At 42.5% G+C, this 15302-nt stretch overlaps 1 protein-coding gene across 7 annotated transcripts in view; it reads left to right on the forward strand.

Annotated features, from left to right (window-relative positions):
* Positions 1-15302, forward strand: part of OSBPL6 (oxysterol binding protein like 6) — a 223533-nt gene that overhangs the window by 54362 nt on the left and 153869 nt on the right. For all 7 annotated transcript variants that reach the window (XM_018065150.1, XM_018065127.1, XM_018065144.1 and 4 more), the window contains exon 2: positions 10134-10216. The gene's annotated coding sequence lies outside the window, so the exon portion shown is untranslated. The remainder of the gene's footprint in view (positions 1-10133; positions 10217-15302) is intronic.

A 15302-nucleotide genomic window follows, 5' to 3' on the forward strand; every position in this document is an offset into this window, starting at 1 on the left:
AGCGACTGAACTGAGCTGAGCTGAATGTAGGATGCAGTCCTTCCTGCCCCCACTGGATGTCAGAATTAGTCTACAGCCATGGCTTGGTCTTGGACCTCATCAGAATTTGAAACAATTTATCCACCAACATATGAGACCCCAAAGAGTCACTATCTTTGACCTTGGCTTCCTACCACTCTTTCTCCCTTCATTCTTCCTCCTACCCAACTGGGTGTCTGTCCGTCCCGTGGCACCCAGCCTCCTTTCTGTCTTCTTTTGGCATCATTACCATAGCTTGGATATCATGTAAGCCAACTCAGCAGGGCTGCCTAGTTTTCTTACCTCTGGTCCTTCAGTGATCCATCTGGCCAGTCCTGACCTTGAGAAAGTTCTGTCATTCTGCTTTTCTTTTCATTTCCATTATCATTAAATTTCCCTTGTAGCCTGCTCACAACTCCTTATCTCCATTTTATCACTATTCAGTGGGTCATGAATCCGGCTTCTAACACTACCCGTTACTGAAAATACTCTTAGAGGACCAAAGTGCTCTTCTGGCAGCCAAATCCAGTGAATGGCTTTTGCTCAGTTCCTTAGTTTTTTGCAGCTTTTGACACTGTTGCTGCTAAGTCACTTCAGTCATGTCCAACTCTGTGCGACCCCATAGACGGCAGCCCACCAGGCTCCCCTGTCCCTGGGATTCTCCAGGCAAGAACACTGGAGTGGGTTGCCATTTCCTTCTCCAATGCATGAAAGTGAAAAGTGAAAGGGAAGTTGCTCAGTTGTGTCCGACTCTTCGCGACCCCATGGACTGCAGCCCACCAGGCTCCTTCATCCATGGGATTTTCCAGGCAAGAGTACTGGAGTGGGGTGCCATTGCCTTCTCCATTTGACACTGTAGCCTCATCTTTAATTGTATCCATCTCATTTGATGCTGGGAGGGATTAGGGGCCTGAAGAGAAGGGGATGACAGAGGTTGAGATGGTTGGGTGGTATCACCAACTCAATGGACATGGGTTTGGGTGAACTCTGGGAGTTGATGATGGACAGGGAGGCCTGGCGTGCTGCGGTTCATGGGATCTCAAAGAGTTGGACACGACTGCGTAACTGAACTGAACTGTGTATTCTTTTGGGTCTACTCCTGTCTCCCTGTTTCCTTTCGCTCTCCTTTCTCCGATACTTTCTAAATTCGGGGACTTTCGTCCATGTAATCCTCAGCTGTGTTCCTTTTCACAATTCTTATCCCTTCTCATGTCTCTTCTAGTCACTGCTGTGTGGATGAGTTCTAAATATAGATTCCATCTCAGCTCAACTCTAGGATTATGTGTCCTTTTGCCTTTTGGCAATCTCTACTTGATCTTCTACATGACACATGAAACACAGCATGTTTTAAAACAAACTATATGTATATTTGAAAACAAACTCCTGGGACTTCCCTGGCAGTCCAGTGGTTAGGACACTGCACTTCAGCTGGAGAGGGCATGGGTTTGATCCCTGGTTGAGGAACTAAAATCCTGCATGCCACATGGTGTGACCAAAAATAGGAAAAAAATATGTAAGTAAAACTTCTTCCCCCTCCTTCTTTCACTGATTCCTGTTAATAGGCCCATAGTCCTTTATTTCGATGGTTCCCAAATGCTTTTGGTTGCACACTGCAACAATAAAATGTTTTGTGCATGTTATATCTGAAATATGATATTTGTTAATAAATATGTATATGATAATATTCTTGTAAAACTTAGGAAATAGAAATTTTACAGATTATGGAAGATGAAATTAATATTTAAAATTTTTTGTTCTCTCTAAAATATTACTAATAATTTAATATGCTTCATTTTAAAAAATCCAGATTTAATACCTTATTATATAAAAACATGAGTACTATTTATTTTGATTTTTGATTTTAGTGTTTTAGTTGAAAAAGATATCCTACAAATACATGTGAATTCAAATAGAAGTATATTTTTAGCTATTCTTGTGCTTAGTCACTCAGTCATGTCCAACTCTTTGTGACCCCACAAACAGTAGCCCACCAGGCTCCTCTGTCCATGGATTCTTCAGGCAAGAATGCTAGAGTGGGTTGCCATTTCCTTCTCCTATATTTATGAACTCATAATTTCTTGAGAAGAATCATGGTTGTCGGGGACTGGAGAGGAGGGCACAGGAATTATTATTTAAAAGAGTACGGAGTTTCAGTTTTGCAGCATAAAAAGAGCCTGGAGGTGGATGGTTGCACAACAGTATAAACGTCCTGAATGCCCCTGCAGTGTACACTTAAAAAGGTAGATTTTATGTGTATTTTACCACAACTAAAAACAATAATTTGCCATAAAAAGGAGTCAGTTCTAAAGAGGTGGATGAACCTAGAACCTATTATACACAGTGGAGTGAGTCAGAACGATCAATACTGTATTCTAACACATATATACGGAATCTAGAAAAATGGAACTGAAAAATTTACTTACAGGCCAACAGTGGGGAAACAGACATAGTGAACAGACTTATGGAGATGGGGAGAGGGTCGGAGAGGGCGAGATGTATGGAAAGAGTTTACATGGAAACTTACATTACTAAATGTAATGTAACTTGCTGTGTGGCTCAGGAAACTCAAACAGGGGCTCTGTATCAACCTAGAGGGATGGGGTGGGGAGGGAGATTGGAGGGAGTTTCAAAAGGGAGGGGATATATATATACCTGTGGCTGATTCATGTTGAGGTTTGACAGAAAACAGCAAAATTCTATAAAGCAATTATCCTTCAATAAAAAATACATTAATTTTTTTAAAAAAGTACTTAACTGAGAACCAGTCATATAATAAGCACATAATAAAAGTTAATGCTAATAATTGCTATTGTTATTTCTGTACCACTATCCTTGATAATCGTTTCTACAGGCCCATTGATACGTCTCAAACAGTGTCCTAATTTTGATTCAGTAATTGATCACCCTACCCATTGGTTCAATAATTGATCACATAGTTCCTTATACATACTAGGCACTTAAGAAACAATTATTGAATAAATGATGTGACAGCAATGGATTACAGTTGCTTCTTGCTTTTTTCTTTTTACTTTAGGGACCTAGTTCTATGACCATGGTATGGCTTGTGATTAAATATTTAATCCATTTGATTTGATACTTTAAATGTATTAGTGACATTCTGCACGGATACATACTCATGGCAGAAGTTTATATTTAAGGCAATTAAGCGCATAAAGCACAGATAGGCTTTTTACTCCAGAAATTATGTTACTTCAGACTCTGTATTGGTCATTTTAAGTTTTATTTTGTGCCTTTAAAAAACATGTTTGATAAAATTGTGCCAAATTAACATGATTGCCTTGGATAAGAGTGGCTTTCAGATGATTTTAAAATATGAAAGAGTGATTGAGAAGCTATCTTTTAAAGTAGCTTAGAAATGGAAAATGTGCGTTCCCTACAAGAAAAGGGAACGCTTAAATCTTAATCTTTCACAGCTAAGACTGCGCGTTTTTCTTGCCTGCGTAACAGCATTTGACTCTTCTAATCTCATTTGACAAAGTACCTGCCTGTTCTTTCTGCCTTCACTGACTACCAGAACCTTTCTGAGCAGCTGTCTAGCTCAGCAGCCGCGTTCCAGTAAAATGTAATCTCACTTCCCACATCACTCCTGGCTTCGCTGTCTGCTCTCCTCTCTCCTCCCTTTCGCCGGGAATCAGAGGATGTGGATGACGTCATTTTTTCCTTCGGCCGTCTGGCTGGTGTTAAATGTCGCCCTGCCCAAAGTCAAGAGTGACGAGCCTGCTTCTTCAGCAGTTTTTGCTCATATTTCAATCGGTGGAAGTTTTGAATGAACAAAACATTTGAATCATGGAAATTTAGTTAAAAGCAAACAAAAATCAACCCAGGGGTCAGATATGAATGAATTAGAAGTTCCGGTAACCTGAGACCGTAAACCAGTGGCTGATGTAAACAGTGATTGGTACTATCTTGTGGGGTTTTTCAAAATGCTACTAGTTGGCCACAGTGGGAGTAGGATGTTAATGCCATACGTTTTTATCAAAGAGATGTTACATGAGCTCACTTAACCGTCTAAGCCCTGTCTTAAACATTAAAAAAAGAAACTATCATTTTAAGTTTTTTCTATACTACAGCTGAGAAACAATATATACGATATATGGACAAATAAAGCCTTCAAAAATGTACTTGCATTTTCAGATATAAAATTTATTTATAAATAAATAAAATAATAAATAATATTATATATTTCATACATTTTATTACTATATAAATATACATATGGGGCTTCCCAGGTGGTACTAGTACTAAAGAACCTGCCTCCCACTGCAGGTAGACATGAGACCCTGGTTCACTCCCTGGGTCGGGAAGATCCCTTGGAGAAGGACATGGCAGCCCACTCCAGTATTCTTGCCTGGAGAATCCCGTGGACAGAGGAGCCTGGTGGGCTTTGGTCCATGGGGTCGCAAGGAGTCAAACATGACTGAAGTGACTTAGCACACCCTTGCACATGCTATATAAGTATATAATTTATAAGTTATATAAAATTGATAACATAAAAATTCATAAAATCTACAACCCCATGTAGCTGGTATATTTCAAAGACTTCTTTGCTTTCTCAGGATATAAATTGCTCTACTCAAAAACGAGCACTGTTCACAGTTCTTAGAGAGGACCTATGTACCTATCTCTTTGGTTTGCTCCTTGGCAGGGAATGGACTGTGTCTGGAAGTGAGTGTGTGTGAGAGGGGTGTGTGTGTGTGGGGTGTGTGTGTGTGTTAGTTGCTCAATTGTATCTGACTCTTGCGACCCCATGCACTGTAGCCCACCAGGCTCCTTTATCCATGGGATTCTCCAGGCAAGAATACTGAAATGGGTTGCCATTTCCTTCTCCAGGAAGTGAGTGACAGGGTGGGAATGACTCCTTCAAAGGAGGCTGGACAACCTTTACCTGATGTAGCTACTAACCTAGATTGTAAGAATGAAATGCCACGTGTTACACTTCTGTTTCATATTATCCCAGCATTTACTTAACATTTCTACCGGGAGATACCACAGATATCTTTAACTTTTTAACATTTTGGTCAAAACCAACCTTAATCACCGGCTAAGCCTGTGCCTCTGACCTTGTATGAGATAGCTCCCCATTCAGTTAGTTGCTCCAGTCGGACACCAGGGATCTTGTTTGATGCATCACTCGCTCACTGCTGTCCTGCACCCTTATTGAGCAATTCTATCCATTCATCTCCGAAATATCTCCCAAGCTCATCTTCTTCTCCCATTTCCATTGCCATAGCTTTCCCATTTCTTATCCTTCTCCATCCATTCTTTTAAAAATACAAGTCCCATTCTGTCTGTACCCTGTTTGAAGCCTTTCACTGCTTTCTGTTGCACTAGGAAATGAAAACAACAAAGCAAAATGCAAATCCTTTATTTGGCTCTGAATATTTGGTTCCTATCTACAAGCGTCCCTTCATTTCACTCCTTCCTGTCCTGGCATACTCTGCTCAAGCTCCGCTGGTCTCTTTTCAGGTCTGTAGTATGCCTAGCTCTTTCTTGCCGCAGAACCTTTGCACATGCTGATCCTTTTAGCTAGAGTTTCCCCTCCCACTTTGGCCTTCAGTTTTTAGCTTAAATTGCTAATTCCTCCAAGAAGCCTTCTTCTCCTCTTGAGTTGAATTCAGTCCCTGTTATTTATTTCTCATAGGACCATATCTTTTCCTTCTAGTATTTAATGTTTATAAGCACAAGCTGGAATCAAGATTGCCGGGAGAAATATCAATAACCCCAGATATGCAGATGACACCACCCTGATGGCAGAAAGTGAAGAGGAACTAAAAAGCCTCTTGATGAAAGTAAAAAGGGAGAGTGAAAAAGTTGGCTTAAAGCTTGACATTCAGAAAACTAAGATCATGGCATCTGGTCCCATCACTTCATCGGAAATAGATGGGGAAACAGTGGAAACAGTATCAGACTTTATTTTGGGGGGGCTCCAAAATCACTGCAGATGACGATTGCAGCCATGAAATTGAAAGACACTTACTCCTTGGAAGGAAAGTTAGGACCAACCTAGATAGCATATTGAAAAGCAGAGACATTACTTTGCCAACAAAGGTCCGTCTAGTCAAGGCTATGATTTTTCCAGTAGTCACGTATGGGTGTGAGAGTTGGACTGTGAAGAAAGCTGAGCGCCGAAGAATTGATACTTTTGAACTGTGGTGTTGGAGAAGACTCTTGAGAGTCCCCTGGACTGCAAGGAGATCCAACCAGTCCATTCTAAAGGAGAGATCAGCCCTGGGATTTCTTTGGAAGGAATGGTGCTAAAGCTGAGACTCCAGTACTTTGGCCACCTCATGCGAAGAGTTGACTCATTGGAAAAGACTCTGATGCTGGGAGGGATTGGGGGCAGGAGGAGAAGGGGATGACAGAGGATGAGATGGCTGGATGGCATCACTGACTCAATGGACATGAGTCTGAGTGAACTCCAGGAATTAGTGATGGACAGGGAGGCCTGGCTTGCTGCGATTCCTTGGGTCACAAAGAGGCAGACACGACTGAGCAACTGAACTGAACTGAACTGAATCATATGCTTAGCTGTTTAATTTTTTTAATCTCTCTCTCTCGTCAGACCATAAGTCCATGAGAACAAGGGCAGATCTGTTTGGTGTATCACCATATCCCCAATCCCCAACACTGTCTGGCATGTAATAATAGAGGCTTAATATATTGCATAAGTGACCAAGTGAATGTCTTCAATAAAAAGAGGATAATAATAACCTCACATTGCTAACACTTCCCCCTTAGGATTAGAGGTAGAAAGTTGATGGCTGTCTTGAATTGAAGGCATTTGATAGCTGCTGCTACTGCTCTTTGTGCTCTTAGAGTTTCATGTGATTCTGAATATCCTGGTATTTCTATTCAAAGAGAGACTACCACTTATGCTTATTTCATGGTTCCTGACACTTGGTTAACAATTTAATTTTAAATCACTACTGAGATTTGCCTCGAATGGAAAAAATAATTTTATCTAGGTTGTTTAAAATGTATGAGCCTTACTGTACTGTGTAGAACAGCAAAAATAATTTGCTGCTTCGGTTGTGAAATAAAAACTTATTTCTCTGCATGTGTTATTTCTTCCCCCTACCTAGTGTAAGTAACAGATCCAGTATTATCTCTATAATAAGATTTTGATTGAATGGTAGGTAAGGCTCTAGCCTAAGCCATATTAAAATGTACTTTTCCAGAGTATGCTTCGTTTCAGGGCTAAAGGGGATGCAAATGTGAAGTGGCATGATGGATTTGACTGCAGCAACTTCTTACTTGGTGATTTGGCAGAACTAGAGCGTGTCTTCTACTCCCTGTGGGTTTCTGCCACTTGGCGGGCTGTGTGGGGGAGTGCCTGTCTCCTTGATCAGCTGGGAGGTAGTGGTTGAATTTTCTCTAGATGTCTTTTCTAGATCCATTGGCTGAGCATGCTTGAAATACGATTGCTTACTGTTTTCTTCTTAATTAAAAAAAATCATAACATATGGAAGGCTTTTGATAAATTGCATTTCTGCTAATTTGAAAATGCTGTTACAAAGCATTTTCTGTTGTTTGCTAGGAGACTTACTAAAAGCTCAGGCTGGGAACTGAGTTTAGGGATGGTGGTGTCCCTGTGTAACCCTGTGGAACGTGGAAAACAACGCAGTCTCACACTGTTGTGAGGAGCAGGCTGGTGTTAGTCCAAGTCAGTGCATGGTGACCTGGGTACAAAATACTCTGTTAAAGCCTGTGTGGAATGCATGGAGGTTGAACTAATCCTCCTTTAGTGAGAAACAAGTATACATGGAATGGTAAGAGCCAAGGATTTATCCATGGGGCTGTTCTGTCTTTTAAGGTGCATCTGCCTACATGCTGTGTTTCGGGGCCTCGAAACGATCGTATGAAGTAGGTGGGAGTGTGTGTGACTCTAGGGCTCTGCCTAATTTACTGATGGCAAAACTGAGCTTCAGATGCTTTACGACATGTTCGTGGGTATATGGGTTGTAAGTGGCAGGACCGGCACACAAAGCAGTGTCTTAGACTCTAAGCTCCCAGCCGGAAACTCCATAGACGAGGCCTATAGGAGTTCAGAGAAGGGGAACACGTTCATGTGCCCCGGCGCCCTGCACAGACCCCGTCCTCCTTGCTCTCACAGGTTTGGAAGAGACCTCAAAGCCTCCATCTAGACCCTGACCCCTTCCTCTCTTGCTTTACCAGTCTGTCCTCTTTTGGTGTTTCTGTAGTTCTGACCAGAAGGGGATGACAGGATGAGATGGTTGCATGGCCTCACGGACTCAGTGGACAGGAGTTTAGGCAAGCTCCGGGAGATGGCGAAGGACAGGGAAGACTGGCGTGCTGCAGTCCGCGGGGTCGCCAAGAGTCAGGCACGACCGAGCGGCTGAACGACAGCAATAGTTCTGCCCTTACCGCTGGTTCTCTCCTATCTTTCCTCTCCAAGTTTTTCTCTCGATCCAGCTTCCCCTTCCTGTCACCGTCCTCTGCCTCCCTTCTTCCCCCAGCCGTGAGAGCATGACCTAAATCTCCTGTGTGAATGCCATTCACCCCTCAGCCTGGAAGTTCCTCATCAGTAAGCTCTCCAGCGGCGTCTGCGTTCTCGTCTGGGCCCTTCCTCTCTTGGTCTCCATGGAGACTGCCTCAGTGGGCCAGCCGCCGTTTTCTGAGTGTCTCCTCCTGTGGTCTGGACTCGGGGCGCCTGCTGGGGCTCTGGCTTCCAGTGCGCCACCTCTCCTCTACCCCTTAAGTATTGACGCTGAAGGTCTGTTGTCCTCTGAGGCATAGGAACAGAGTTATCCACGGCCATCTCTTCACATCCAGTGGCTGCCCCTATCAACCAAAAGATGACCATCGCCAGCATCTCCAGTTCCTGTGCTCTCCTGAGGTTCCGATCTCCGCATATCATACCACACGATGCCCAGAATGGAGCAGAAACTCTTTCCATCTATTACAGAATCATTCCCCAGTTTCCCCAGAAATAGCAGCCTTGGTGGCATCTTTATACGGGGTTATCGGGAAACCTTGATACTCTTTTCTTAGAATTATTTATTATGGCCTCCTAATTAGCCTCCCTTTCAGTCTCGCCCGCTCCAGAGAGCCTTCCATTCTGCTTCTAGAGTTACTGTCCTCTCAATGTAGTCTGATTATATCACTCTCCTGATGAAAGGTCCCTGACTCCTATTTGTCTTCCCTACAGGGCAGGAGCCAATTCCATTCACAGTGACTAGCAACTGGGCCTTGAATGCAGTAGACACTCAAAAATATTTGTTGAGTGAATAAATTTGGTTCCAGTCTCGTCTGTCAATTTTCTCTCTCTGTAATTTGTCCTTCTGCTGCTGTGTATCCGACTTCTCACCATTTCCCAAACATCCCCACTTCTTGACTATTTCCTGCTTTTGTTGGCTTTAATCTTCTGTCCCACTTATTAAATTTCAACTCAAACCTGTTTTCTCTTGGGTATCTTGTAAGTTATTTTTCTGTTCTGAAGAAAGCATCCTTTGTCTTTTTCTTTTGTTGACTGTTGATTTCAGCCAACTCTCGTTGCATCTCTTCCTTTTTTGTTCTTTGCCTACTTCTGTTGTTAATTTTTGTGTTTCTGATTCTAAGTGTTTTTAACTCCCCAAGTGCTTGTGTGAGCATATTTAATTCAGTTTGGAATGGTGTGTTACGGTTGTCTTCTGTTTCATGATTTTTGGTGGAGAGAATTTTCAGCAGCTGTTTGATTTTGTGCTGATAGTTTTCTATTCCTGGGCATTTCATGAATGTTTCCTGGTTCGGGAGCGCTCATTTCTGTCAGGGGTGCAGTTTCTGTAAGGGATGACCGTGTGCTGGCGGATGGAGAGGATCTGGGGTGTGCGGTATCCTCAATTTCTCCTTCTAAGATCCTTCACCATCCTGGCACCACTGCTTCCTTTACTTCTTTCTCTTCCAGAAGCACTCATTTTCTGGGTCCTGGGTCTCTCTCACCTTTAAGCCCTTTCTTGCCATGTAGCAGGTGCTGAGAACTGCCAGGTCTCAGGCCTGAGTGTGGTGTGTGGGCTGTTAGTGCAGGACTATCGTTCCCTTTCTGGGGGTGATTCTGCTTGAACTTCATCTCCATGTCCCTTTTCTCCTGTTCACAGGGCTTCCCTGCTCTTCACACGCCCTGGATTGTAGCAGCAGCAGAAGCTGAGCTGGAAGTTGGTGTTTATTTCTCCACTCACAGGTAGTGTGAAGCTTGTGGTACTCCCTCTTCCTAATAATGCTGAGTGGTTTGGGTCTCATGATAATATTTGCCCTTTTATTGATTCTGTGGTCTTTCGAGAAGGATGTTAGTGTGATTTGGGTCATGCAGCTGTTTTGTCCTCCAAACCTGAAGGTTCCTGCTAGGAAAGTTTTATTCTCCCCACTTTTAGATAAGAAAACTAAGAAAAGCGAAATTACTTAGGCAAGGTTGCACAGATACCATGTACTGGAGGAAAAGGAGACCTGGCTCTTTTGCTTCTATCAGAAAGCATTTAATCCCCTGTTGCGAAGCCTATTTATGTAATTTTTCTTGACAAATTTTGAGTGCTATAGGGAAGTGAAGGTCCTCTAAAAATGTTTAACGTTTCTTTAGAAGAAATTTCAGATCTGGTTGTGGGTGTGATGGTATGTAAATATGTGCAAACTGGAAGTTTGTGTGACTTTCTCTTTTTACACCGAAACGAATCTTTTTCTATGATTTTCTCTCAGTGTGTGTTGTTAAAGATCAACAAAGAATATAGTCCAATTCATGAGCCTGATGTCAGTTGTTTTACAGTTAGAAAAGAACAGCCCCTGGGTGGAGAACATGGTTCTATTTCATGATAGAAGGCTCAGGAAATACTGCTGTCTGTCCCTGCAGCAGTGTCTGGTTCCTTTTACTGCAAGGAGGAGAATGGAGATGTTTGTGTCAAGTCTTCAGTCTCAGTTCTCCTGAGCTTTGGTTTGGGGATTTGAGGACAAAGAGTGTCAGGTATTTTTAAGGAAGAGTAAAAATTATCTGGCTTGTTTCATTTTCTTCCTATACAAGTAGCATCTACTCATGCTATATCTGAAAAATAAAAAAGTACAAAGAAAGAAAAAAAATCACCTAAAATCTTATTATCCAGAATTAACTTTAATTTTCTGGTATTGTATGCCCTGCTCGGTTTTTTTTTTCCTATTATATATCTTTTTAAAAAATGAAACACTCAGTATTTAAAACAAAACATTGTCCATGCTAGTTTGTAGCCTACTTTTTTGAGGTACCAATAAAATGTGAATATTTTCCCAGTAAATCATCTATGACCTGATGTTTACTTAGCTGTACATTTATTTTCTTACATAGATGAACCACACTTTACCTGATCAGTCTGCTATTGTTGATTTAGGTTGTTTTAGGTCATTTTTGCTCTTTATAGTATTATAGTAAATGTTCTTGCAAATATATCTTTGTATATGTTTCTGGTATATAAGGAGTTACTGATTCTCCTGTAAGATTGACTGTCATTTTTCGGTTTGAAGAAATAGGTAAATGTACAGAACCTTTTTATGTCTATTGCCTTTCCTTCAACTTTTCAACCTTTGTTTTGTGTTTGAATTTAGGTAACTCCCTACAGGCTCATTCCTTGACTCTGTTTTTCTTCCCCTGGACTCACTTCTGCATCAAATACTTGTGTTTTCTACAACTTCGGGTGCCATCTTTATGTTGTTGATACCCACATGTTGACCTTTTAGCCAAAAATAAATCTTTAATTGCTATTACGAAGTCTCCAACTAGATGCCTGATTCATAATCTCACAGCAGCACACTCAAGCCCTGAACATACAGGATCCTTTCCGCTATCTCCCACCAGGAGAGTTGTGAGCTGTAGAGCTCAGCTATCTAACTGCCTATTGGACATTTTACTAAGGTTGCTGATAAGACATTTCAAGTGCAGAATAATAACCATAGCTGCTAATCTTTTATTGAGATTATTGTTTGCATGCTAAGTGTTTCACTTTATATGCATCAGCTTTTTTATCGCAACAGTCATGAAGTTGGTACGTAATTCCCGTTTTACAGATGATGAACGCAGAAGCACAGAAGCTTGCAGAGAAGCCAGTAAATCTTGCTGTGCTCTTTACAGATAATGCTGTGTGGTTTACAAAGTGGAATTCTCGATGCTTCACCCTACAGTATCTTCCAAAAGTATTTCTCATCTTGGTAAATGGTGTGCTACCTACCCAGGAGCTCATGCTAGCAAATCGAGAGACATCCATGGTGCCTCTTTCTCCCTCATTTGTCCGTATATCTCCTGTTGATCATGCTTTCCAGATACACCTGGATTAATGCTGCTGTTCTGCACACCTATTGCATGCCTCCCCCCTCCCCTTCCCAAAGCAGACCTCCATCATCTCCTGGGCCTCTGCTCCTACCCCTCAGGACCAGTCCTCACACAGGGATGGTCTCTTCCTCCCCTGTTAATGGCCTCCCATTGTACTTAGAATGAGTAAAAGTCACTGCTCTGATTTAGAAGGGATTGCTCCTCTTCCCAGCCTCACTCTCACCTCTCTTGACTGAGCCAGACCTTCTCGTCCTTAGGGCTTCTGCACCTGCTCATCCTTCTAGTTTCATTTTAAATGTACTTCGGTGGAGCCAAAGCCTTCTCAGATGCCTTGATAAAAATGACGATTCCCCCTTATATTCTCACACTCCCGCTCCTCACCCTCACAATGCTGAACACAATTTATACCCTCATCGTCTTAGACTTGTTTATAGTATAATTTTAGACTCTGGGGGATTATCTGTCTGCTGTCTTCCTCCTGGTGCCACTCCACCTATCAATGCCCTGAGAAGACTGGGCTGTTTTTGTTCCCTTTTGAACCTAAGTACAAATCCTGGCAGATAGGAGACATTCTTTAAATATTTGAATAAAAAAAGAAGCATATTGGAGCTTCCCTGGTGGCTCAGGTGGTAAAGAGTCTGCCTGCAGTGCAGGAGACCCAGGGTTCGATCCCTGGGTCAGGAAGATCCCTTGGAGAATTCCATGGACAGAGGAGCCTGGTGGGCTGTAGTCCATGGGGTCTCAAAGGGTCGGACATGACTGAGTGACTAATACTTCACTTCAAGCATATTGCGCTCTGGCCACCGCTGAAGTGAGATGAGCTGGGGTGTCTCTCCCTCCGGGGGTGTGGGTGTGTATTTGATTCTCTTGTTTGTCCAGGGAGAGCCCAGGGACTTAAGGCCCAGGACACACATTTAGACCAACAAGGGGAAGGGAGACGTGGCCTCAGGGAGTGAAAGATGGTCCATAATGGAGGAGGCAGAACTGAAGGAGGGTGAAAGAGCCTCAGCTCTGCTTCCATCCCAGTGGGAGAGCCCCTTTTGATCCCCCACAGGGGTTGAAGGATTGCATTAGACCCAGTTTTTAAAGTTTTTATTTGGTAAGCCATCTACTCTGTCAATACCATAAAGCCAAACTTAGCAACAGTTACTATGGGTTTTTTTTTCCTTCTTCTTCTTCTTCCTGCTCCTCTCAACTAGAGGAATATCTGTGTTTAATTTTCTGTGGCGTAAAATATCAGTAACTGTGAGTGTGTCATGTCTGCTTACAAGGGCTTTCTGTGGGAACAGAAAGGAGATCGCAAGGGGCCCTTCATGGTTGATTACTGCGGAGGAGGTGCCGTTCAGCGAAGGCCTCTCAAAAACCATAATATGCCCTCTGGCCTTCAAGTCTGTCCTTCAAGGCACCTGTGTGGAGATGTTTTAAGGCTCCCAGTAGTCTTAGTTTTGAAGATAGTTGTTCTTTCCTATCACACACTCTTCCTGCCTAAAGCGGTGAAACCACAGAACGATGTTGATTTAAATTCTAAATCTCTGTAACAGTGACAATACCCTCAAAGGCACCAGCGCCAAATGGAGGCAATTTCTGGTTTCCTGTTTGACTGCATTTCCTTCATCAGACTACAGATGCTGGTGGCAGCAGCCATCCCACATGTGTGCTTGTCACTGTGTAATTTCGTCTCCTGAAATGCTGGACTTGAAGCAGGAAGAAAGGTGTTTTCCCATACTTCTGTGCCTGTGTGTTTATCCTTTGGATCTTTTCAAGAATATCTGAGACTGAGGAGTGGTGTTCCATTGAAACTATGGTTAACTCTATGAGCTACTACACCAAAAACATTCCCTGGGCACTTTAGAGGTTGCAGAGGCTGAGTTTTTGATTGTGCTGGAAATAACTCCTGCACTGGAAAGCTACCATCCATTTGTAGAAAATTGTTGCCCCAAAGATATAGAGCCTGGAATACTGTCACTTCATTTCTCTTTTTTTAAATGTGGGAGTAATGTTAGTCATTTACAACTGGGATTGGCAAAGTTTACAGAAGGGGCAGATAGTATATATTAAGGATTTTGTGAGCCATACAGTCTATTGCCAACCACTCTGCTGTCGTAGTGTGAAAGCAGTCATAGATACTACACACATACATGGGCATGGCCGTGGGTCAATAAAACTTTCATTGCAAAATAAGCAGAGGGCAAGGTTTGACCCGTGGACCATAGTCTGCTGCTATAATTAGCATAATTGCCCAAATCAAAGAGAAGGAAATGGCAACCCACTCCAGTATTCTTGCCTGGAGAATCTTGTGGACAGAGGATCCTGGTGGGCTGCTGTCCATGGGGTTGCATGGAGTTGGACACAACTGAAGCGACTTAGCATGCATTGGAGAGGGAAATGGCAACCCACTCCAGTATTCTTGTCTGGAGAATCCCAGAGACAGAGGAGCCTGGTGGGCTGCCGCCTGTGGGGTCGCACACAGTTGGAGACGACTGAAACGACTTAGCAGCAGCAGCAGCCCAAATCAAAACAGTTAAAGCAGGAGAAATAATTTGAATGAAACAAAAAATAGGAGCTTTTCTGCTCTCATATGATCAGTGCCTAAACTCAGACTTTCGAGAGGAGCTCAAGGGTCTTTGTTAAACAACTATGACCAAGTTAGATGCCATCGGTATCACAGATACCAACATTGGTTACTTGATCAAAGTCGTTTGAGTAAAACTAAATTTGTATGTACAGAGAGCCATAATTCCTACTCCTTCCTAATGATTAATGCTAATACTGTAGACTGTCTTAAGTCAGCATGAATTAGACGCCTGCTGTTTATTCCTTCCTGACTTGAAGAGTTCATGGCATATCTCTACCTTAGAATAATTTTGGATCATTACTAAAATAATATGAGTTTTTGGTAAGCAGTACATCAGGGATTACCATGTGTGATCATGGCCCCTGGTGTAATCAGTATGCAGGAGCACTATTTTCTCTGTAACCCCTG

Source organism: Capra hircus, chromosome 2, assembly GCF_001704415.2.
Source record: "Capra hircus breed San Clemente chromosome 2, ASM170441v1, whole genome shotgun sequence".
Classification (NCBI taxonomy): domain Eukaryota; kingdom Metazoa; phylum Chordata; class Mammalia; order Artiodactyla; family Bovidae; genus Capra; species Capra hircus.